The following is a 24,656-nucleotide window of genomic DNA, read 5'->3' on the forward strand; positions in this document are numbered from 1 at the left end:
TCACAGCTCATAAGTGACTGAGGTGGGAGCTAACTCAGGGCTTGCCCTCTCCAAGACCACCACTTTCTCCACTAGGTTGTGTGGAGTAAGAAAATGACCTGCCTAATGGAACTAGAGGACAATTTGGGAAGCATCTTACTCCTCTTAGAAGATTCAGCTTCCCATTGTCCTGCCTCCAAAATTTCTTAGACATAAACTACTACAAGAAAAATATATCAAAGTATTTTAAAGAATGAAAGATTACAGGGAGAGAGACAGAGACAGACACAGAAAGAGACAGAGACAGAGAAATGGAGAGAGAGAGAGAAGTGGAGAGAGATGGAGGAAAGAAAGAGACAGATATGGAGAGGGTGGAGGGACAGAGAAAGGGAGAAGAGAAAGCAAGGAGAAAGAAGGAGAAGAGAGAGAAAGGGAGAGAGAGGGAAAGAGAGAATGAGAGAGAGGGAAAGAGAATGAGAAAGAGATGGAGAGAGTGAGAGAGAGATGGAGAGAGAAATGGAGACAGATGGAGAGAGGAGGAGAAAAAGAGAGAGATGAAGAGAGGAGGGGCAGAGAGAGAGGAGGGAGAAGGGGTAGAAAGAGTGAGAATGAGAGAGAGAGAATGAGTGAGAGAGATGGAGAGAGATAGAGAAATGGAGAGAGAGGAGGGGTAGGGAAGAGAGAGAGACGGAGAGAGAGAAGAGAGATGGAGGGGGAGAAAGAGAAATGAAGAGAGAGACAGAGAGAGAGAATGAATCTCACTCCAAAAGGGAAATTCCTTGAAGTCTCTAGTACAGGAACATGTTCAAGGTGCCTACTATTCTTTGGCTTCTTCTCATAGCCTTTCCCTTCTTTCTGGGATCCAAAGAGACCCTAACGTTATGTGTGTGTCTTCTTTTCTGAAGCTGGAAGTCAGAAGAATAAGAGCTCTCTCCCCTCCAACTATAAGCTGCTCTGACCTTTGGAGCACTGAGTTACATATCTCCACCAGGAATACAAAGAGCTGTGAGCCACAGTTTACATAAAGGCAAAGAACAATGTGACAACCTGTATTTGGGTTTGCAAAATCAACTTGAGAAGCAAGGAGTGCAATAATGGATAGGGTGCTGTACCTTGGCATCAGGAAGACCTGAGTTCAAATTTCCTCTCTGACACTAGCTATATACTCATGGGCAAGCCAGATAATCTCCCTGAGCCTCAGTTTGCTCTTATGTAAAATGGGGGAAAGGATCGTAATAATAAAGCTCCTACAGCCCCTGGAAGGATCAAATGAGGCATTCTAACCCATGAGAATCTGACTCTAGGTCCAGTTTTGCAAGCCTTAAAGTGTTCTAGAAATAGTTGTTACAAGTCAATTACCTTTCAGGACCTTGGAAAAGTTAGAGAGGGCGGAATATGATTAAAATTGTATATTTCCCTTCTGGGCTCAAAAAGTACTAGTTTATTGACATGAGGGCAAGATGTAAGAACACAGAGAAAAGCAACACCTTGTATAAAATGGAACACTCTGGTTTGCTGCAACGGAAAGCATGTATTCAAAGGTCAGGAGATCTAGGACCTCTCCCAGGCTTTGCCATTTACAAGCTTTATCTTTAGGTGAGATGGTAAACCTGCAGCAGTAAAATTAAAGCGACAGGATCCCAGTTTGATTGAATCCTATCACACCACTTATGACCTGTGTGACCTTGAGTAAGGCCATCCACCTCTCTCCTAATTTTTTTTTACAACTTTAGGGAGTACGTTAGAAAGAATCAGAGTAAAAGAACCTGCGTATGAATCCTGGCTCTGCCTCTTAAAAGTTCCATGGCCTGAGACAAATAACTTAAACTCTTACTTTCGATTTTCTAAAATGGCTGAACTAAATGGACCCTAAGATCTCTTACCATTAGAAGTCTAGCATCATAATCCAAAGCCTCTCATCTTGTCTGTAATAGGAGGGAGCTAGCCCAGATGATCTCTTAGATTCCTTATGGCTTTAAAGTCCAGGATTTTCCAAAATGCTGCTTCAGATTAATAATCACAATACACATATTCATACATACATGTCTATGTACATGTATATCTTTGTGTGTGTGTGTGTTACCTGCATGATGCCATTTGAATTTTGCAATGACCAGAAGAGTTTGAGTTTTTTTGAATCAGAGATGAGATTTCTAATATACAGAAAGTTCCCGGTAGCAAATTTCTTTTTCCATATGCGTGTGTATGTATGCATGTATAAATATATACACACATATCTACATATGTGTATATGTATATATGTGTTTGTGCATATGTGTATATGTTTGCACATATTTAGGTGTACTACATACATGTGTGTAAGTGTGTATATGTACTGCACACATATATATGTAATATTATATATACACATATGTGTGTTCCCTATATGTGTGTATATATACTCATATACACATATATATTATATATAAAGAAAAGCAACTTTGAAAGACTTGAAAACTCTGCTCAGTGCCATGATCAAGCATGAATCCAGAGGACAGAAAACTACCACTCCTCTTTCCAGAAAGGACATAGACAAAGCCAGTGTGAGAATGAATTTCATTGCACTATATATGTTTGTGGTGAGGATTTTCTTTTGCTTTTTAAAAATTATTCCCTGGAGGGGGGGCACAGAGTGGAAGAGAAATATAATTAATGCTTGGAAGATTTTTAAATAAATAAAAAATCAAGTATTCAGGTACACATGAACCCCACCAGCAAACGCAAATGAATATGAGCCTGCTTTGCTCCTCTCATTACTATGTGGAATAAAAATTAAAAACCCTCCGAGCTAAAATGCAAAATATTGTGACATATTGGAGAGCTAGGCAATATATCACCAAGGAAGTGAAACAGCAGCCAACTCCTTGTTTCCTTATGATAAAGGAAATGCAGTCAAACAGAAACCAATCGAGCATTAAGCCCACCTCACATCAAGCAATGTAAAAACAAACCACTAATGAATGGGCCATCCCTATAGAATGCCATCTTTGTAAAGAGCGAACTGAAATCCTTGGTCCTCTTCCCCTTCTGCATCAGTTCTCCTTCCTAGCCCTAGCTTGCCACTAATCATTAACACCTTTGATCCTCTCCAGGTTTTCAAGAGTAGTTTGACTTTTTAATTGTGATTTGAAATAATTTTAGATTTCCATTCTATTGTTGTCCTGGGCATGTTGAGCAATGAAACATTTTTTTAATGGCCTCTTCAGCTCCTTTTTGCTTTTATACTCCCGGCTTAATGACATGATTGGAAGGACCTCTGGGATCACTATGCAGATGTACTTCCTATCGAAGCTGCTGCTCCAGGATACACGGTTATTTTTTTGTGGGTCCCAGAGGCTCTGGGAAGGCGGCTCTTACAAACAGTTTCCTGCGACAGTTACCTCGTGAAAAATATGTTACGTGTCAAATTAACTTCTCAGCACAGATCTCAGCTAAGCAGGCCCAGGACGTCTCCCTAACAGAACTTGAAAGGTACCCAGAGTTTTAATTAAAATTGAGAATGTAATTGTGCTTAGTTTACTCCACAGAGATTATCCACCGAATAATATATAGTGCTTCCCTTTCAGTTTCTGACAGAATAAATGAAAGTTGATTTGTTTCTCCCTGTAATGTTTATTACCAGGGAAACAACATTTTAATTGTTGTTGACAAATATTCTGATTTATGGGCCACATAAAATGGAATGGTGAAGTGGGGGAAGGCTGGTGGGGGCGTCAACTTAACTTTTTTCCTTCTTGGAAAATTTTGCTGCAGGAAAACAAACTCTCTCGACTTGTCATGGGCATTCTTTCGTCCAAAGCCTATTAAAGTGAATCACCAGATTGGGTCTTGACTAGTAAAAAGAACCATCTGTTCCGGGAAAGATCTGAGCAGTAGGCTAGATAGATGGTGGTTGCCAACATAGGGAGGGCAAAAGGCCCAACTGCAAGAATGGCAGTGCCCAGGGGATGCTGTCGAGAAACAGGTTCTCTTTCCAACCTCTAAATCATGCATTTTTAAATCATCACATGGCAAAAAGACAAGTCAGGCACTATTGGCACAATAAAAGAAAATTCATCGTGGACAAGGGTTGGTTTGATGAGGGAGATTTTACATGCTGCTCTGACTAAGCCAGTCTCTATTGAGTTTAAAGAAAAGTTGAGGAGCGGGCAAGGGAGCTTGACAATGCCAAATAACCCCTTTCAAGCCTGGTGTCTGTTAGCGTCTGTTAGTAATACAAGAACCATTCTGAAAGAAGCATTTGGAAGTATAGATGCATTTGAAATTTTGTGACTCCATTTTCAATGAGAAGATTCCAGCCACTGAATTCAATTCAATAGGCATCTATTGAGCATGTACTGAATACAAGACACTGTGTTTGGTACTGAGAGTACAAAGACAAAAAGAAAAAGGAATAAGTAATAATAAATAATCCCTGGCCTGTAATGCAGGAGCTTACATTATGTGATGAGTAAAACTGTAACAAAGACAGTTTTCTCCAGGGCAAGATAATAGTTTATTAACAATCATCCTCCCCCTGCCCCAAAATGAAAAAAAAGTTTAAAATATGTCAAATGAAGTAATTATTCCTCTTAAGGTATCACATACATCAGAATCGCATTGTTTCTTTGTCGTACCGATCCAGATAAACCAACTAGAGAACAAGCACACTGAGGACAGAAACTACTTCTCATTAATCTGAGTTTCTCACATATATTCCAGCACAGTGCACATTGTACAGCACATTGCAAACAACATATGAGATCACTGAGGTTTGCAAAACACTCTTCAAATATTTTCTCATTTGGCCCTAACAAGAACCCTGGGAGATAGGTGCTATTATTAACACCATATTTTTTTTTTACAGATGAGTAAACTGAGGCAAATAGAGATTAAATTACTTGCCTACTCGAATCACTAAGAAGGGTCTGAAGCAGGATTTGAACTCTTATCTCAGCCAAAAACCCAGGGGCCTGACCACGATCAATTTATTAAGCAACCAATAAACTGGTTCAATGGCCTCTCTCAATGACCAAAGTGAGGGCGGACAGGTTCTTTTAAACTTAGGTGTGTCTTCCTTCTGACTGCCCTGACAGTACATCTTTTGAACCTCCCCTGGCAAAGGTAAGAATCCTAACTGGTAGGCATTTTAATGAGGAGGTGCGTTAAAAGTTACCTCAAGTCCTCCCTATTACTTGCTCATGAGGAGATGGGAGTAATCCTCAAGTGTTGGGATTAGTCTATAGCAGTAGAAGTGTGGCTTCAGGTGTGGCTGATCATGCCCTTTGCTGACAATTAAGGAATTCTAATTGCTTTATAGGCTTCAGCTGCCTCTTGTAATCTTGACCAGAAAACCAGAACCGTCGCCTCTCAATTTGGCCTCCGCCTTGGAGACCTAATCACCCCTAATTTTAAAAAGGAAACAGAGGACAAGAGAGCTGTCCTCTGAGGAGGGTCTGCCTCCAACTGGTTCTGTGTTTATCTATAAATAGAAGCAAGGATCCCACTTAAACTAGTTATCTAGTGAGTACCCTGGGGGCTAGGAGTGATCATACTACTCCACCTATCCTTGTGAGCTGGCCTGAGAAGTGGGATTTTGGCAAAATGGGGAAAAGGATAGATTACAGAGTAATATTATTAAATGACACAGCATATTAATTTTTTTCAATTGTCATGTAATAAACATGCATCGGGCACCAATCATTAGCTATATTGTGGACCAAAAAGCTAGTATAGGATGACTAAGAGTTATTAAACTTATAAATTTGAATACTCAAAGTGGACTTTGCAAATTGTTTGATTTCCAACTCATAGATCTAGCAAATGCTAAATAGAAGGGTGTTACATGATTAATTTTGCCTGTGGGTAATGAGGGAGAAAACTTTTTCAGATCTATTTTGCTTTTACCTCCCCCCTTATTTTTATGATTGCTTTCTCAAAACTTGTATCCCCAACACACTTATCTCTGTCACATTTCATAAAAAAAAAGATCCTTCTGGCATAATTAAATAATTTAATGCTTCTAAATTTCATTCCTTAAGAAATGCAATTTTCTGTCATTTTAAAAATCTGAACTCCAATTAGTGCTTCTGTCTTTAAAAAGAGCAAAGCCTTTCAAATGCCTGCATATGGATCCTTGGAGTTGGCATCTGTAGAGAGTTAACCTGCCACTGGCCAATGCCAGGCTGTGAGTGGGACAGGAGATTGTGTCTGTTTTCACTAGAATGTCCAGAAACATTATCATTGAAGGGCATATGCCTCACCCAGAGTCTCCCGTGTGGTATGTGTCATACTTAAACCTGGTTCTTCCTGATCCTGATCTTCCTGAGCCTCTAGGTCATGATGTCTCTTACTTTACACATTATAGTTACTTAGTTTAATATATATATATATATATATATATATATGTGTGTGTGTGTGTGTGTGTGTGTGTGTGTGTGTGTGTGTGTGTGTATGTGTATGTACAGTATATGGATGTGGATGTGGATGTATAATTGCCCAGGGAACATTTCAGATGTAGTACCAAGCCTAGGAAATTCAGACAATAGGGACAACAGAGATACAATTGAATGCATCTGAGTGGAAGTAACAAAGAAAGTGAGGAGGGCAGGGGAACACAGGTAGGCAATGAGCTGTAATGTAGTATCTGCAAAACTTTTAATTGTATACTGCTATAATTTTTAAACATGAGCACACACCTTCAATATTTGTTAATTTACTTAGTTATAAATTATACTGATGGGTTACTATATTAATCATCATATACATTACCAAAATTTCCCAAAATAGTGTTTGCTCTTGGACTCAAAGGGAGCCGCTAGGCTAGGCTAGGCTAGGCTAGGCTAGGCGGTGGTCAGACTTAAGCTTTGGAAAAATCCTTTTGGTCACTAAGTGGAGAGTGGGATGTAAAAGGAAAAGACTGGCCATAGTCCTTTGATCATAGTTCCAGAACTGAAAGGAAGCTGGGGTGGGGGTTGGGGAGGCCAGGAAGCAAGGATACTAGAGCAAGGTGGTTGGCAAGAAGGTAGTTAGAGAGTAAGGAGTATGGATGGGGATTGTCTAAAATATGGGCCACATGAAACAGTTACCAATGAGGACTTCAGGTCCCCACAGTGGTAACTTCAAAAAATCGAAGTGTCAAAGCCTCCAAAGCATGGTTGCTGGTCCAGGAAAGAAGGCAACTATTAAGAAGATGACTTAGGAAAAGGGAGGGAGGGAAGAACAATTGGGAAGTTACTGGAATAGTCCAGCAGAAAGGTAATGGAGGCTTAAATTTAGGTGAGAGCTACATATGCAGAAAGGAAACAGAAGCCTGAGATGTTATCCAGGTAAAAAATGATAAGATCTGGCAACTGGTTTGTTATGGATGAGGGAAGATGAGGAATTAAGAATAACGTGATTGATGGAAAAGACAGTAGTAACCTCAATAGAAACAAGGAAGTCAGGGAAAAGGAAGTGGGTTTGGTGGGATCAGTATGTATTGTTTTAGACAGGTTGAGATTGAGGTACCTAAGGGAGATCCAGTTCACAGTGTCCAAAATTCAGTTGGTGATATGATGCTGAAGATCAGGAGAAAGACTGGGGCTGGATGTGTAGACCTGGGAATCATATGCATAGAGATGATTGGTGCCAGTGGGAGCTAATGAAGGAGTATAGACAAAGAAAAGACCAAAGCTAGAACCTTGGGGTACGCCCAAAGTTAAAAGAAATAACATGATGAGCCAGCAAAGGAGGCTGACAAGGAGTGTCAGATGGGTAGGAAAAGAACTAAGAAAGTCATTTTACGGCAACTCAGAGGTGAGAAAGTAAACTTCCAAGAGCAGAATGTAGCAACTGTGGCAAATGCTGTAGATAGGTCAAAAAGAATTAAAATTGAAAACAAAATATCAGATTTGGTCATTAAGCAGTCATTGGTCACTTAGGAGAAGTGGGTGTTCTCAGGTCATAAATACAACCTTGGGAGGGAAGCACTAAGAGGGGGCAGAATAGGCAGGTGTTGAAGAGGATGGTCTACTCCTGTTGTAGACAAGGGCTCAATTGGGTATGGGGGAGGGGGAGATGTTATCTAGTCTTCCTCCCTCTGAATTGTTGATTGCATACCCCTTAGAGTCAATGCAAGCCCCATTTGGAGACCTCTGCTGTGAATAGGGAGCTGGCCTCAGAATCAAGAGAAGCAGGGTATGATACTTCCTAAGGGTGTGAATTACAGAAATTACAGACCTGTTTGCATTGATAGAGGAAGTTCCTTATCTTAAATCAGGAATCCATGATCTGGGATCCACAGATCTTCAAGGAGTATATGGAGAAATTTCCCAAAGTCTGTGAATTTAGATGGGAAAAAATACATCTTTATTTAATATAAGTTTTCCATCTCTGTCTCTCTCTGTTTGTCCCTCCCTTGCTCTCTCTCCTTCTCCTTCTCCTTCTCTGTCTCTGTCTCTACCTACCTCCAGTTTCTGCCTGTTCTTAGGCACAAAATGCTGAAGAAATATGTGATGCATTGTATTGAAGTGAATTGAATTGATTTTTCTTGCCCAAGATCACCCAGTCAATGGTGGACAAAGTTAAGACTAGTTCCCATATGTGCTTTTTCGGGGCCTCTCTCCTTGCCTCCCACAGTCGCTTTCTGCCCGAGTCTGCTAAGCTGGTTTTAGCTCTTTGGAACGCTATCTCCTGGAAGGCACTTTGCACCCTGTGCCCAAAGCACCAGACACTTTATGAGCCCTCAGCAAGCCGTACTTGATCAAGCTATAAACTACAAGTTGTTATCGGTGAACTTCAGTTTAAAATTTCCTCTGATGATAATAACACTAAGCCTTTTTTTACATCCTTTTTAGACTAGGAAATGATGTGCAGAGCTGGCGAGTGATCATTGAAGAGGGTCATATTTACTAACCTGTTGTGCAATGTAATAGAGTCAAAAGCTTACTAGATTTGGAGTCAGGAAAACCTGGGTTTGAATTTCACTTCAGACACTTATTAGCTGTGTGACCTTGGGCAAGTCATGACACTTCCCAAGACTTGAAGTTCCTCATCTATAGCATGAGAAGGTTAGACCAGATGGATTTAGAAGTCCTCTCCAGTTCTAGAATTATGACCCTATGATCTTCCCACTTACTTGCTACCTATGTGACCTCCGACAAGTCACTTAACTTCCCTGGGTCTCAGTTTCCTCACCTGTAAAATAAGAGGGCTAAACTGAGGTTACTCTCAGCTCTGGATCTATACTCCTGCAATCTTTGGTGGTTACTCTACTTCTGTCTACCTTGGTTTCCCCATTTGTAAAATGAGAGATAATAACAGCACCTACCACCTCACGGGATTGTTGTGAGAGTCAAATCAGTTAATTCAAGTGACATTTGCTTAATTACTTGTTTATTTGTTTAATTACTTAATAGTTAAATAATTATTATACAAGTATCAGCTATTTTCTTTTTGAAGTTTTGAAAAATTGATAATCCTGGCTCCAAATGATCAGGAATAGAGTTTAAAAGACGAAGATAGTAAATCTCTCACTCACAGCATGTTATCTGCAGTCTTTAAAAAGACCCCATCACGTTAGCTTCCTTTGCAGAAAAATTGTCTTTATTCATAAACATTTGAATTAAATTGCTAGAATTGTTGTTACCACCATCTAAATAAAATGGCTTCTTGTCGTTCAGTCATTTTAGTCATATGGAACTTTTCATGACCCCATTCCTGCCCCAAAGATGCTAAAATGGTTTGCCATTTCCTTCTCCAGACCATTTTACAGATGATGAAACTAAGGCAAACAGGATCTTATTTCCTCTCACATGTTTAATTTTTTGAGGTATGTGATTTCACCAAGTTCTCTCTAACTTGAGAATTTCTCTGGGTAAATTAGTTAAAATCTTTAGGAAATTCAGTGCAAAGTCTTACACAACATAAAGGGCATTGGCTGTAGTGTCCACTTCTGTAAAATAAAGAGACTTGCAAATATACATATATATATATGCACATATGCATATATATACATATGTGTATATATGTATGTATTATATAAAATATATGTGTGTGTGTGTGTATTAGCACCTTTTGTTGCAATGAAGAACAGGATGCCTGTCAGTTGGGGAATGAATGAACAAATTATGGTACATGAATATGATGTGAACTACAAGAAACAAAAAATATGAAGAATTAAGAGCAACTTGAGTGAGTTTTGTACAGACTGACATGTAGCAAAGTAAGCTGAACTAGGAAAATCATTTACCCAATGACCCCAATAGCATAAGGAAAATGACCTTGAATGATGTCAGAGCTCTGATCAAAGCAATGACCAATGTTGATTTCAGAGGATTAAAGGTAACAATAACAAATAAGCATTTATCAAGACCTTGCTATGTGGCAAGAGCTATGCTAAGTGCTGGACAAATATCTCATCAGTTCCACAGAAGTACTATGGGTTGTGTCTTGCCTAGGATCACACAGCTACTAAGTTTCTGAAGCTGCATTTGAACTTGGATCTTCTTCATTTCAGCCCAATGTAATATCCACTGCCCCACCCAGCTACCTAATCCTGGCACAACAGGATTCCATCTCCCAGAGGGAGAGGTAAGGTAGGAGGGAGAGAAGGAGAGGAGGGAAAGTCAGACACAGACAGTTAGGGAAGGAAAGAGGGAGAGACAGAGAAAGATGGAGGAAGAGATACGCACAAGAAGAAAGACAGAGACAGAGAGACAGAGATAGATGCAGAGAGAGACAGAGAGATGGGGAGGGGGAGGGGGAGAGAGAGAGAGAGAGAGAGAGAGAGAGAGAGAGAGAGAGAGAGAGAGAGAGAGAGAGAGAGAGAGAGAGAGAGAGAGAGAGAGAGAGAGGAGAGAGAGAAATATGGTGGATCATGGCTGCGAAATGAGGCATACTTTGTCAGATATGACCAAAGTGTTGGTTTGTCTTGCTTAACTGCAATTTTCGGTTACAAGACGAGGGTGAGAGGTGTCATTGGTAAATGACAGAGACATAAGAAAGAAAAATACTTCAATGAAACATTGGATTAAAAATAATTTTTAATTAAAAATAACATGAGGGGTTCAAAATAGATGACTTCTAAAGACACTTATGGTCCTAACCAGAATATTTTTGAAGGCAAAAATTGTTTCATCTATGAATTCCCAGAGGCTTGCAAGTCAAAAGAGCTGATGTTTAGTCCTAACTATACTTACACGTGAGAGAATATGTGACATAGTGGATAGAAAGTTGGACTCAAAGCCAGGGAGCCTGGGTTGAAGTCATCTATATGATATGCTAGCTGGGTGACCTTGTCCAAGTCACTTAACCTCTCACTGCTCTGGGCAACTCTCCAGAACTATAAATTTCTGAGGAGGTGCCAATCTACAGTGGGAGAGAGAGTTTCCTCACCTGGGAGCTCCCTATATAAATGAAATCATAACTCTGGTTCATATGCCCATAATCATAGTATATAATATTTTCTTGTACTAGACATACTTTTTTTCATGTTTCATTCCCCCAAGTAACAGAGAGGCAGCATGTTTTATTGGACAGATCATTAGATCAGGAATCAGAGCAACTCAGTCTGAATCCCAGCTCTGTATTTGCTACCCACAGAACCTTGGACACTTTTCCAGGTTTGTTTTCTCTTCTACAAAATAAACAAGATGGATTAAATGACCTTCACAGTCAGTTTAAGCTATCTCAAAATCGATGATCCCAATAAGAAGGCAAAATCTTAGAGGGCAAAGACCCTTTGCAAGCGCAATCCTTTATACATGATAGGCACACCATGGATGTTTGTTGAATTGACTCTGCCTGGAATTAGCTGTGTGACTGGACAATTCACTTTCTCTTTCTGTCCTCCTATAAAGTGATAGTGTGGACTACACTGTCTCTAAGATCTGTTGGAGTTCTAATATCTGTGGTTTAATGGGTCATCTTTGAAAAGTTCATAAAACCACACTTAGATAATTAAGTTATCTACTCCCCATCTACCACCAATACCTAAGGAACTTGGTGGCACAGTGGATTGAGTGCTGGTCTTAGACTCAAGAATAACTAGGTTCCAATCTAGTCTCAGGTATTTACTAAGTGAGCCAGTTGTCCTATCTGCCTCTGTTTCCTCATCTGTAAAATGGGGATAATAAAAGCACCTGCCTTAAAGGGTTACTGTGAGAAGAAAATGAGGTAATATTTATGAAATGCTTTACAAACTTTAAGGCACTATATTAATGATAGCTATTATTATTATTATTTTATACAACCAAAGAATGGTTTTCCAAATTGGACTTAAACTGGGCTCACCTGGTTTATAAGCAGCCCTCTAGTAATGTAATGGTGTTCATATATGGCTTAATCTGCTCCTGGAAATGTTCAGCTGGCCTTGTCTTTATTACTTTTGCATGAAAGAGCATCCAGTATTTCTTTTTTTTTTTTTTTAATGAATTAATTAAACGTTAGCAGAGCTTGCACATTGATCAGGAGATAAGATACCATGCATCTTTGTCTCTTTTCCAGGAGAGTTGACCTCCCTGGGAGAAACCAATGAAGCTAGAGTCAGGATGATCTGAGTTTGAATGTTATCTTGCATGCTTAATAGCTGTATAATCCTGAGCAAGTCACTGGTGCAGAGGATAGAGAGTTAGATCTGATGTCAGAAAGACTTGTACTCAAATCATGCCTCAGATATCTACTAGCCATATAAGCATGGGTAAGGGACTTAACTCCTGCGTCAGTTTCCTCATCTGTAAAAGTGAGATTAATAATAACATCTATCTCTCAGGATTGCTCTAAGGCCAGCTATAATTATTATATTTATTATTATTATTATAATTATGGCTTACCTTCCCTCAGTTTCCATTTCCCCAAGTGTAAAATGAAGGGGTTAAACCTCATAGACTCTAAAGTTCTCCCAGTTCTATATCTATAATCTGATTATCTTTTGGATAGGGGTTGGGGAAATAGAGGCAGATAGGACAAATGGCTCACTTAGTGAGTAAGTAAGTATCTGAGACCAGATTTGAACCCAGGTCTTCTTGGGTCCAAGACCAGCACTCAATCAACTGTTCATTAGGTACTGGTGGGGGATGGATGAGTATATAATTCTCTTTGAACAATGGCTGTGTTTGTTCTGTTTTGTTTGTTTGCTCATTTAATTAATTATTTATTGCTTCTCAGTCCAATTATAAATAGCACATATAGTAGGACCTCCACCATATCTCTTGGGACTCCATTCCAGTTTAATTAACCGCATAATTAAGAAAGTTTCTTAATTCAATGAAAGGTAAATTTGATTTTCATCATTCAAATGTGTTCTGACTAGGATTCTCTGTGTAACAAGCATGACTAAGATTTCACCCATGGAACTGAAGAATGTGGCTCCATACAAGCCACTGAGTCACCCCTGGTACGTGAGCAAAGGAACTTGAGTCCTGTAACTTGTTCCAATCATGAGCTAGTCATAATTTCATAAAACTAAGTCAAAACACTTTGTTCAACAGATAAAACAGAGATGAGAAGAAAATGATGGTTCTTCCATCCTTTCAGGGTGAAATTAAGGATGGCAATCGAGAGAAAGAAAAGAAGCCCTCCACCCCTTTCTGGGAGGGTAATTTACCTGTTTCAAACTTAATGCAAATTTCACAGGGTTGGATTTTTTAAAAAAGACTTTCAAATAACTTCACAGGCATAAATAAAAAAAATCTCTGCCTTCTCACAGGTGAATGGTTTAACATGGTAATAGCCATTTGTCAAGCCTAAGAAGAAAGGGAGAATGACTGAAGGAAAGGGGTAATCAAGTCAAAGGAAAGCCTTCTGTAATCATTGTTATTAGGAGTAATCACAAGGAGAAGAAAGTGTGTCAGACACCCTCCATAGTCTAGAATTAGCCCCTGCCCTTTGGATTCTGCAATTTACATCAGATGAGCCAGGGAAACCAGACATGCTTATGCTATAGGAAAGCTTTGTCCCAAATGGTAGTGTTTGGAGTCAGTACAGGTGTACTCATGAAAACACGTGGGATTCTCTTGACTCAACAAAGCCATCACCTGCTGGAAACTGGAGTTCATAACCAAAGTTTCATCCTCAAGTAACAGCACCCCTAAGTCCATGGCAGGGCAACGGTCATTGATATTAAACTGCCAGATGATGCAGTGGATAAAGCTTGAGACTTGGAATCAGAAAAACCCAAGAGTAAATCCTGCCTCAAATACTTACCTAGTTGTTTGATGCAGGGCTAGTCATTTAACTTTTCTCAGGCTGTTTCCTCATCTACAAAAAGAGCATAATAATAGCACTTATATCTTAGAGTTTTGTGAGTTTCAAAAGAAGTTAACAAAGGTAAAGGAATTTGCAGACCTTAAAGCACTATTATTATCATCATTATCATTATGGAATATTATACAGATGTCTGAAGTCAGTACCCATTTTAAGACTTGTCTACATATCTGTGGGAAGGGAGGCTTTTGGTTCTGATTTGTTTTGCCAGATGACAGCTGGGTAGAACTTTGTAGACTGATAGATTGTAAGTAACAGTAAGAAAGAGAACAGGCAGACGTAGGAGAGAGAAAAATAATCTTATATGCCACTTGATCAAATGTAGGTATTTCCTCCCATAATGCAGTTCACAATCCATACATATCTTTGATAATTCTAAGGTGATAACATTCATAGTTTGCTACCGTTCTACTTTGGTCTGTTTTCCGTCCCTAACTTGGGTCTTTTTCTAGTTCATTTGTCCACTTCTTAGTTTCTCTGAGTCCCATTTTTGTCATCTGGAAAATAGGGATGATAATAATAGCACCTACTCTCGTCTTGTTCATTTTTCATCTGTGTCCAATGCTTCATGACCTCATTTGGGGTTTTCTTGCAAAGATACTGGAGTGGTTTGCCATTTCCTTCTCAGTTTATTTTACAGATGAGGAAACTGAGGCAAACAGGGTTAAGTGACTTGTCCAGGGTCATATAGTTAGTAAGTGTCTGAGGCCAGATTTGAACTCAGGAAGATAAGTCATCCTGACTCCAGACGTGGTGCACCATGGTAACACCTAGCTGAACCTTGATTACATCTTCCTATAAGCTTGTTACAGTAGATCCAACCAACATACCTTTTCTGAGTTCTCCCAATATCTCAAGCATACAAATGACATTACAATCAGCCATATCATACTTCCAGCTCACATATATATTTAGTTATTATAGAAAATCTTATAGATATTAACTCATATGATCCTTACAACAGTAATGATAGCTAATATTTCTAGAGCACTTAAAGCTTTGCGAAGCATTTTACACATAGTGTCACATATGATCTTTAAAACAAAACCCTGTGAGGTAAGAGCTATTATTATCCCTATTTAACAGATAAGGAAACTGAGACTGACAAGTTCAATAACTTGCCCAGGGTCATGAAGCCAGGAAACATCTGTGGCAGCATTCAAATTTGTGTCTTCCTGACTCCAAGTCCAGCATTATCCATTACGCCACCTAACAACTTTATGAGGGAAGCATACCCAGATATTCCCATCTTCCATATTTGGAAACTGAGGCCAACAGCGGTTAACTGACAGGGTTACTCAGTGTCTAAAGGAGTAAAGTCAACCTTTCTGACTTTGAACTTCTAATGTTCTATCCATTACATCACTCTGTCTCTTGGAGTTTGCAAAGTCCTTTGCATACATGTTTATTGGATCCCTTTAGCAGTCCTGTGAGGTAGCTGCTAATGTTATCAACATTTTCCAGATGAGGAAACTGAGGTTCAGAAAGGTTAGGAAATGTACTAAAGGGACTAGATGGCAACCAAAGTTGGGGACCAAGAATAAACCAAAGCAGAATAGTGGCAAACTATGAATTCTATCTCTTTATGAGACAAGGTGGTCCAGTGAGTAGAGTGGTGGATTTGGAATCAGGAAGCCCAGAGTTCAAACACTACATTAGACACTTATTCTCTGTGTGACCCTGGGCAAGTTCCTTAATCTCTCCCAGTCTCCATTTTCCTCATCTTTAAAATAAAAAGGTTCGATTTGCTGGAATCTAAGACTCCTTTTGGCTCTAAATCTGTGATCTTAGTAAGATAATAGAAAAGACATGAAAGAATTTCAAAAAGAAGTCCATGACCATAGTCAGACGAGAGGATGGTTAATAATTTGATGTTGGCTGGTAGAAAGGACCTTGAGAGAAAATGGCAACAATCAAGAGATGATCAAAGCAGGAAAGATACAATTTGTAACAGAGAAAGAGCAAAAAGTATATTTTCAAGTTGTAGAATTCATCCATCAATACATTTAACTGGCCAGATGCTGGAAAAGAATGATGGTCTGGGCCCAAATTGAATAAGATAAAAGTTGGATTGTCTTTGGAAATTTGCACAGATCATTTTTTTAAAAAAAAATCAATCAACAAGCATTTATTAAGTACCTACTCCATTCCAGGTACTATGCTAGGTGTTGAGTTGGCTATTAATGATCCAACCTTCCAACTAAAACAACTCCCCCCGCCCCATTTTAGCACCAATACTGCATGACTGCAAAGCATAGAATACTATCATTTATAATGAATTGTTGTAGGCCACCCAAAGGGCAATGGCGAGGGATGCGGTGGGAGAGATAACCTTGATTCACATGAGGAAGCACTCAACAGAATGAGTGTAAAAGACATCTTCAAAGGAATGAATGACAAGAAAGAAGGAAATGACATTGAAATATAAGTAAATCCCATATATCATAGTGGTAAAAGAAAGGGATAGTTAGAAGATAGTCTTAATATTCCATTGGCATCCACCCAATGTCACAAGAACTAAAGGAAGGCTCACACCACAGCATGTTGGGTGAACCCTACTCTGATAAATCTAAAAGAAGCCCTGAACAAAAATCACTGAGGATGGATAGGTATGGATAGCTGACATCTTCAGAGGGAGTACCCACCTCAATGAGATCACAAATCTATTCAGTTCAACAAATATCTCTTAAACACCTACTATGATCAGGCCCTCTAGATCTAGAGCTGAAACAGGTCATCAAGTCCAGTCATTTTACAGATGAGAAAACTAAGGCCCAGGGAAGTGAGGTGACCTATCCCAGGTCACGAAGTCAGTGCCTTCAAAGAACTAAAATTCTTTTGAAGCTAATAAAGTTTCAAAACTGGAAGAAAGACTTCTTCATAGCAGGACTACTTACCCGGGGGCAGGGGGCCTCTACAAACTTGTTTTCTTCGTATTTTGATAACCTAATATTGCTCAAATTGTTCTCTTTTGTAATCTATGTATTTCATTTTATGAATATAAGAACATTAGTCTAAAAAGGGTTCCAAAAGCTTCCTCACACCACCAAAGGGGTCCCAGGCACACACACAAAAAAAGGGTTGAAAACCTCTGCTTGAGAAAATGAATGCTTCCCATTGTCCTGACTCCAATAGTCTAGTTCCTGGAAAATATCATCGTGTTCACTGTGGTCACGAACGAGGGACTCTTTCTTTTCAAGGAAAAATCAAGTGACCTAAGTAAGCCTCCATTAAAACTGTGTATAGCAACCTTGCTGATATTCCAAACCAAACAAGTTTGTGGATGGGTTGATAATGCCACAGGTGCCAGTAACAGAATCAATAGAAACCTGAGTTCCATAGAAGTTATTTGGTGCCCCACTTTCCTCTACTGTCAATTACTTTCCCTCATAATTAAATTTTCCAGTAAACACAGTTCCTCAGCAGTGAAGGGCTTACCACGATGCACTATAGAATGATTCACAGCATTGATATAAGCCGCCTGGCTCACCTTGCCAAATTCCTTATTGAAGGGGAGATACCAATGGCCATTTGTTATTTTGCTGCTTGCTTAATTAAATCCTTTGCCAGCTACCTATTGATGGGACTTGGGTTTTTGTTTTGTTTGGAGTTGTTTTTGCTGTCATTGTTGACACTGTTTAACAAAAGTTTTAAGTGAAATAGCTTTTATTAACTTGTTTACAATGTGGGTAGCTTGCCACCTTTGATTAAACTTCATGTGGATTTATAGCCATGTCTTCCCCACATTTCTGTGACCTTTAAGGGATGTCTGATAAAAATCAAAGGTCATGGATTCTTAAAGCTGTGGTTCTAATAAATGTTAGACAGCTTACCCCCAAATACTGCAATTTCTTTTCTTCTCTTTTCCTTTTTTTCCCCCTTTCCTTCCTAACTACTTTTTCCAACAAGGATAGGAATTAACCCAAATAAAATTAATGATTTAATTTTGTAGGAGAAAGGAAAGGATTTGCAGGGCTCCGCTGGGGAGAAGGGGCTTTTGTCTTTGTTGATGACCTAAACATGCCTGCCAAGGAGAAATATGGTGTCCAGCCTCCCATTGAACTGCCACGACAATGAATTGACCATGGCTGCTGGTTTGACAGGTGCAATAAATATTAATTAGTGTGCCTGGCTACAGAGGGAGTAATGATATACACTGTTTCTCTGAAGCGTTAAATTGTAGTGTTAGCCTTGATAATTCTTCATCTTTTCCATCACAACGGAAAAAACATTTGGAGTTACATGATTCCCTTCACTACCACCCCCCATAAAAAGAGGCATGAAAGGTGATATGTGGCAGCGAGTTTGAGTGGCAGACAGTGGGGGCTCGAACAGATCTTCGAGACATGCAATATGCATGTCCTAAGTGGATTTGTTTCTAAATCCGCATCTGAGCTGGTACAAACCAATTTCCAAACCGCTTGCTGCGGCAGAGGAACGGAGTCGAAGCATTTTCCTGTAGACGAGGGATTTGATTGCCTCTAAAATTGATTTCAAAGGGCTTAAAAAAAAACTAATATGCATTAAATGTTGAGCGGCACGTTGCTTATTAGATTAGGCTTGCGTTGGTGTGTTTATGGGGTTGGATCGAATACCATTGCGGGGCCGTCCCTGGTGTTTCACAAGAAAGTACACCCAGGGAGCTGTACTGTGTTGCTGAAATGGAGAAACCCCACTGAAGTTACAAAGCTCTTAAAATTCAGCTTTGATCAAGCGCAGCAGAACAGGCTAGGAAGCCTCGTTAAGCAAATTAATACGAGTGCTATGATCCTATTCAACTTTTGTAAGTGGGCATATTTAGTTGTTTACACCTGAAGAAACAACAAAACGACAGCATTTCACCAAGAAAAGAGGCCCTAATTAAATACTGATATTTTCCCAATCCTTAATTATAATGGCTCACAGTTATGCCTAAGAGCTTCTCCTGCAGTTAATTTGTTGGGATATTACCATTTACCCGTTTTCATTTGTGGAAGGTCTTGCTCCCCAGCGAAGTGCATTTTTTGAGGATAATGTAACTCCATTTGGCAATCTCATCCTCGGTATGCTCCCTAGATTCTCTGAAAAATAAAAAGAAAGAAAAGATGAAAAAAATTAGCCAGGAACTTGGAATATGATGTTCTTTTGAAAGTGTGAATCTTTGTCTCTCCTACAGGACTTTAATGTGCTGATATGGGTTTGGGTTCTACAACTGCAAAGAAATGGATCTTGGCAAGATGGCTAGCAATGAGTTGTTCGTTCCTTCCCAGAGTTCTGGGCCTGGTTGGCAGCGTTTCCCAAACTAAAGTTTTTCTAGAACAGCAGTTAGCAGTGTGCAGCAGTTCCAAGTGGGCACTAAAATATTAATTGATGATAAGATGAGATGCTGCGATTTCTATAACCCAAGTCCAGCAGAAACACTCTGGTGACTAGAGATGGCATTCATCTGATTTGGCACCTACCAGGTGCCGGGTACTGCTTTGGGTACAAAAGATATAAAGGCAAATAATGAAACAGTCCCCAAATCTCAAGAAGCTCACTCTCTGTTAGGAGGAAACAGCATATATACAGATAAGTAAGTACAAAGTTTATTTATAAAGCAAATAATTATTTAAATAAATTCAAAATCACTTCTGATAGCAATAGAGGGCATTCTCAACTGGAGGAATCATGCATAGCCTTCCTGTGGGAGGTGGTACTTAAGTTGGACCTTAGAACAGGAGTCCTTAATTTTTTATGTATCTACAGACCCTTTGGCAGTGGGATCAGTCAACAATCAGTCCACAAGTACTTTTATTAAGCACCTCCTGTGAGCTGGACTAATCAGTGAGGACAATGAAAAGCAAATGAGAGAAGACAAATGAAAATAGCTATGTACAAGACAGAAACAAGATAAATTGGAGCCCCTGCTCTCAAGGACCTCAGTGTCTAATCTGAAACATTACATGCAAGCAACTATGTACAAGTAAGAGAGAGACAGAGACAGATAGGTAGACAGTCAGATAGACAGATGATAAATAGATGGCTAGATGGATGGATGAATGGATGGATATACAGAGATAGATTAGATAGATAGATAGATAGATAGATAGATAGATAGATAGATAGATAGATAGATAGATAGATATAGAATGTTCAATTAGAGATAATCTCAGAGGAAAGGCACCAGAATCAAAGGAAACCTAGAAAGTCTTCTTCCAGAAGATTGGATTGAAGAAGTGTGTTAAAGACTGACTTCTTTGAATAATGTTTTTAAATGCATAAAATAAAATGCAAAAGAAATCAATTTTATAGACATAAAGTTAGCAAAATATTTCCTCATCCAAGTTCACTGACCCCCTGGAACTCAGGTGCCCCTGTCTTTAGAGGAAGCTCAGGATTCCATACAAGGCAGATTAGGAGCTAGTGAATTCCAGGCAATGGGGGAGAGCCTTTGCTGATATATGGAGCCACAAACTGGAATATCATATCCAGGTTAGAGCCACTTGGGCTCGAATATACAGTGTGTGAAGAACAGTGTACAATGAGCCTAGAAAGGTAGGATGTGGACAGATTATGGAGCAATTTTATTTTTTAGTTCAATTTTATTTTATTTTCAGTTCTGAATTTTCTCCTTCCCTCTTCTCCCTCACCCATCAATTGAGAAAGCAAGAAAAAGAAATCCTATTACAAATGTGTATAGTCATGCAAAACAAATTCTCCCACAAGAGTCATATACTAAAGAAAGGAAAGGGAAGGGAGGGAGGGAGGGAGAGAAAGAGAGATGAAAGGAAAGAAAGGAAGAGAGAAGAGAAAAAAGAAAAGAAAAACAAAAGGGGAAAGAGAGAAGAGAGGAAGGAAGGGGAGGGGAGGAGAGGGAGAAGAGGAGAGGAAAGAGAAGGGAAGGCAAAAAACGGGAAATATATTTAAATCTGCTCTCTTGAGTCCATCAGTTCTCTCTCTGGAGGAAGATAACATATTTTATCACGAGTCTTTTGGAAGTGTGCTTGGTCACTGTGTTAATCAGAGTCACTTAGTATTTCAAAGTTGATTTTCTTTAAAATATTGCTGTTATTATATAAATCATTTTCTTGGCTCTTCTCACTTGACTTTGAATCAGTCTATCCAAGTCTTCTGAAGCATTTTAATGCCTCAGAAAGGAGTTTTGTCTCTTATCCTGGAGGCAGAAGGGTGTCTCTGGGAATCTCTGGAGCTTCTGGAGCAAAGGGGTGATGTGGTCAGATGTGGGCAGCTGTGTGAGAGACAGATGACCAAGAGGACAAACTAGGTACATGGAGAACGGTAATGAGGTTTTCGTGATATTCCAGATGAGATGTGTTGAGGCAAACTGCTGGCAGCCTGTTTATTTTTGCTCATCCATTCCCTTCAGAGTCCTTGCTCTTCCAGGCCAGAACTAAGAATAATGAGTGGAAGTCCAAGAGAGGCAGATTTCAGCTCTTTGTAAAGAAAAACATTTAAACAGTTGGAGCTGTCCAAAAGTGGAATGGATAGCTCCAGAAAACAATGGGCTGCCCTTCACTGAAGGCAATCAAGCAGAGAATGCATGATGTCATCACAACAATGGAACAGAAGGAATTTTTACTTGTGTGGGTTGGATAAGTTGGTCTGATGTCTCTTCCAACTCCAAAATGCTATCATTCTGTGGAAGACAAAGGCTTCAGGATCTGAAAGGACTTTGTTAAGGCATTTGAACCCAATGAATGTCAACATGCCCTCAATGAATACCAAGTAAAATCTGAAAGTAAGCAGAATACACATACATGTATGTATGTGTATCTTATATGTGAATGTATACATATACATATATTCCATTTCAATGGATGGTTTTCAGCTTTCTGATGAATATAACTTTTTAATAGTGTTAATCTCAAATGGAACAAAATGGAATAAGTTGCCTTTAAGGAAGTGAATTCCTCAGTACTGATGATATTTAAGAATAGAATGGGCAAGTACCTGTTAGATGTAGTGTTAAATAATGTATTCATCAAACTGGGAAATGGAATTAGGACCTAGAAGTTACCTTAAACTCTAGGATTCTCTGATTCTATGGAGAGTGAGAGGTTGAAAGGAAATAAATTTAATTTAACATCCCTGACACCCCTCCCCCCATCTTGGGTGGTCTATGTCTCAAAGAATTTAGAAGTCAGGGAGGAGTAAAGTTCAGTCAAACCATGTTGAAAAAGTGACATTATTTACAGTACCACCATAGTTCCCCGTCTCCACAAAGGAACATGGTGGTACCTTGGGAAGAGATAAATTGAAATAATATTCTTTAATATTAGAGGGGCTTCTGGTCCTTCCATTCTACTCACTTTTTGAAATAGCTTTTTCATATTTTTTTGTATACATAAATGATATCTTCCGATTATGGCAAGATTTAAAGAAATTAAAACACCTCCATATAAAATGCAAAATAATAGATTTAGAGCTAAAAGGGAACAACTTAGAGGTCATGAAGTCTAAACCCCTCGTTTTATGAATGAGGAAATTGGGGCACCAAGTGACTTGCCCAGAGTCACACAAGTAGTCAGTGTCTGAAGGCAAATTTGAAGTCATATTTTCCTGTCTTCAAATCTAGTGCCCCACCTCAGTGCTACTGGCTTGACCATACCCTACTACCATCCAAAGACGCAGGTGACCAATTAACAAAAAGTAAATCATGGTTCTTTAACTGACAAATCTGGGGGCATAGAATCTCACACTCTTAGAAGCCTTTACTTATGATAGAGTCTTATCAGAGGACAGTTTTATCACATAGTAATATGGAATTCATCCAATCTGATATTCATTTCAATAATCCAAGCATCCATGATTTCAGCAGCTGTGGGTTCTCATTCTACTGATATTGACCATGTCACTATACTTTAGGGAACAGTTTCACAAGTTACTTGTAGTAGAAAAGAAAATTCAATACTGAGTGGCCAGCATTCTGATAATAAGCCTCTCTAACTTGGACTAGTCCTTAGATGACGCAATCTGCAATGAGTATGACTGTGAGCTGCCAATCTGCACTGGGATGACCTTTCAGATCCCCTCTGTGTAGCAGCTAAGTGGTATAACAAAGAGATCACAAAGACTCAGGAAGACCTGAGTCCAAATCCTGCCTCAGACACTGTATGACCCTAGGTAAGCCATTTAACCTTTGACTCAGTTTCCTCATCTGTAAAAAGGTAATAACAAAAACAGCAGCAGCAAATAGTAGTAATAGTAGTAGTAGTAGCAATAGTAGGAGTAGGAGTAGGAGTAGTACTTCCCAGAAATGTGTGAAGATAATTTCAAAATGCTTTGCAAACCTTATGAAGTTCTATATGAATGCTAGTTATTATTACTGGGGGAAGAAGTCATTAGGAAATGATAGTAACATAAAAAAAGAAATGAGGCAATAAAATATTATTAAAAATAAGCATTTATTATATAAAATTATGAGGCTTCTGAGTTTTTCTAAAACACTGAGCCTTTCTTAATTCTGGGCCATTTTTTCCAATATACTTTTCACAGTCCTCCCCAGGCACTGAAGTCACCAAGCAGCACATACACCAATTGCGGATCATAGCATCCTACCTTGATCTAGCTCCAGGAGAGACTCCAGATGTCAGCTAGTCTAACCCCCCTTGTTTTGCATATGGAGAAACTGAGATCCAGGGAAGATAAATGAATTTTCCAAGATCACACAGGAAACAGCAGAGATGAGATCCGAACCCAGATTATTTGGATTTACTGTAATGGACTATTTACAGATGAAGCATTAAAAGCACCATTCATTCAATCATTCAGGCACTTGGCAAGTGTTAATTAAGCACATCCTATGTGCCAAGCACTATGTAAGGGCTAGGGATACAAATAAAGGTGAAAAGAGGATCCCTGCCCTCAAGGAGATCGCATTCTAATGGGGGCAAAAGCACATTAGAAATGTTCATAAAAGATGTATAAATGGAAAGCAAAGGAGGGGGTGAATCAATCTTCAAAATGATTGTTTTCTTTGTTTCATACAATAAATATAGTTTTTACTATATTTAGGTGGCAAAGTGGAAAGAGCACTGGACCTGGAGTCAGGAGGACCTAAGCTCAAATCTGGCCTCAGACACTTCCTAGCTGTGTGACCTTGAACTAGTCAGCTAATCATGTTTCTCTCAATTTCCTCATCAGTAAAATGAGCTGGAGAAGGAAATAATAAATCGCTCTTCCAAAAAAAAAAAAAAAACCAAATGGGGTCACTAAGAGTCAACAATTTGGCACAGTATAATTTGCCAGTAATTTGGCACTTAGCACAGTATCCAGCATGTAGTAGGTGCTGTTTAAATACTTATTTGCTTCCCTATCATAATTCTAGAGCTGGAGCCACCTGGTATACCCCTTCATTTTATAGATGTAGAAACTGAGGCCCAGAGAGGCTAAGTAACTTATCCAAAGTCACAAAGAAGGTATCAAAGTTGAGATTTGAACCCAGGTTCCCTTGCTTATTTCTTATTCTACAT

The 24,656-nt window shown here is 39.2% G+C and overlaps 1 long non-coding RNA gene across 1 annotated transcript; it reads left to right on the forward strand.

Moving 5' to 3' along the window:
* Positions 1-21,808: 21,808 nt before the first annotated feature.
* On the forward strand, positions 21,809-23,947 carry LOC140531540 (uncharacterized). The gene is made up of 2 exons (XR_011976363.1): positions 21,809-21,922; positions 23,680-23,947. It is a non-coding gene; the product is annotated as an uncharacterized lncRNA (long non-coding RNA).
* The last annotated feature ends 709 nt before the right edge of the window (positions 23,948-24,656 follow it).

Source organism: Notamacropus eugenii, chromosome 3, assembly GCF_028372415.1.
Source record: "Notamacropus eugenii isolate mMacEug1 chromosome 3, mMacEug1.pri_v2, whole genome shotgun sequence".
In the NCBI taxonomy this organism is placed as follows: Eukaryota; Metazoa; Chordata; class Mammalia; order Diprotodontia; family Macropodidae; genus Notamacropus; species Notamacropus eugenii.